This window comes from Theobroma umbraticum, unplaced genomic scaffold, assembly GCF_002168275.2.
Source record: "Theobroma umbraticum cultivar Fairchild unplaced genomic scaffold, ASM216827v3 scaffold_81.0, whole genome shotgun sequence".
NCBI lineage: Eukaryota > Viridiplantae > Streptophyta > Magnoliopsida > Malvales > Malvaceae > Theobroma > Theobroma umbraticum.
In genome coordinates this window covers 2141337-2143131 of record NW_018397268.1, presented here as the reverse complement: position 1 = coordinate 2143131, position 1795 = coordinate 2141337, and the positions used below count along the sequence as shown (strand labels likewise).

Genomic DNA, 1795 nt, shown 5'->3' with positions numbered 1-1795 from the left:
AAAGTGTTTAGGTTGAGTTTAGAATTGATAAACGAGAGTACGGAAGAAAGAGGAGAGTGGTTCCATTTATATAAGAAGTGGCCTTGTAAATGGTTGATCTTTGTCAGTCACGCTTTAAGGTGCTTATCTTTATTCCTAGTTAAGAACCCTTCTGAATTTGCTTCTACTGTACACTTGAGTGTAAAACGTGAGAGAGATTCCATCTCTCCCTTCCCTCCCTTCTTTTCTTATTGATTTTTGCTTGGACAAACAGATTGAAGTTATTACCAATAGAAAGAGAGATTCAGAAAAAAAGATTCGTAAACTCAAAAAATCCTTCATTTTTACTCTTAGAAATTTAGTATATATGCTTGTTGCCAATCAAAGTTGATTGAGATGGATTCTTATATCTAGTTGAATGTTTATTCTGAGGAAATATTTCCATACCTCTTCATTAGTTGCTTTGCTTTGTGTAAAAGAATTATTCAAACTGATGATACATAGAACACGATTTGCTTTGAGAATCTTAAATCACTCTAATTATTGTTCTTGTACTATCACATAATCCTTAATGTTTTGTTCAGAAAAGAAGCTTGATCGAGATGATCTTGCTTGTAGAAGTGCTTCACACAGATTTTGCTTAATTAATAGAAAAAGATATGGAAGCCATTAGTCCCCATCTCCACCTCCAGAAAAGGAAAAAGCCTAAAGGTTGAACTGGCCGCCCACCATTATGATCTAATTAAACCATCAAAGTACGATTACAATCAAGCCATTATGAAAACACTCCAATGTTAACTTGAGGCTTCCAATTTAATGTCGAGTTTGAATTCTGAAATGAGTAATATTTCTTATGGGGCAGTCAACCAATGGCAATGAAAAAGTCTCCTCATTTTTTTGGGCTCAATTGGAATATCCGATATTTCTAACAGTTGAAAAAGACACCCTTTATATTTAATTTTCAATTCTTATTCCTCTAATTTATCAATGTTTAATTATTTTATTAGGATATTTATAATATTTTATTATTATATATATAATATTTATAAATGAAAATTGATATTTTTATAACGTTGTGACGAAAAAATATAAAAATAAGAAAATTTTTAAAAATTGAATGATGGTAAAAAATAATTTTTATGATATAGTTAAAACAATAAAAAATATTTTTGACAATTTATTCCATCAATAGAATATATTAAAATTTCTTGTTAAGTATGTTACACATAAACAATTTTCTTACATTTACTTTCCTATTACCAACGTCTTGCCGAACATGAAAACCACAAGACAGTAATGATGAAAGCAGCAGCAAAAGAACCCCATCCGCCAAGTGGTGTTGGTTCTATGACACCCAGTGCAGCAAAGTAGCAAAAACCCATCAACAAGTACAGTGAGAACACAATTAACACGATACTCTTGCCAACGACCCAGAGGAGGGCTGTTGTTGAGATCCACGCGATCATAAAAGCTACGTTATTTGAAACATAGAAAACAATAAACGCAACAGGCTTGATCACTGATTTCCCCGCACGTTTAGTATCGGAACCAGCATCAGCCTGCAAAACACCACCCGGCGGGCTGAGAAGAGCTTGGTAAGTCATCGCTAGAATCAGTGCAAATACGACTAGCAACGCATTGATCGTATCAGGTTTCATATCCTCAATGTCACGTGTCAATTTGTCAAAGTATGACACCCTAAGGAACCTTGAGGGTTGGTGTTTAGCACGTATCAGAATGTTCACACTCTCTCTGTCAACTGCAGGTTGCTCTTGTAAGACACGCAAAGCTGTGAAGCCACTCTGATTAACCGTAT

The 1795-nt window shown here is 34.2% G+C and overlaps 1 pseudogene; it reads right to left on the bottom strand.

The window, feature by feature from the left end:
* Positions 1 to 1235: 1235 nt before the first annotated feature.
* The window catches only part of LOC110425489 (ankyrin repeat-containing protein BDA1-like), a 6579-nt pseudogene continuing 6019 nt past the window's right edge, over positions 1236 to 1795 (bottom strand).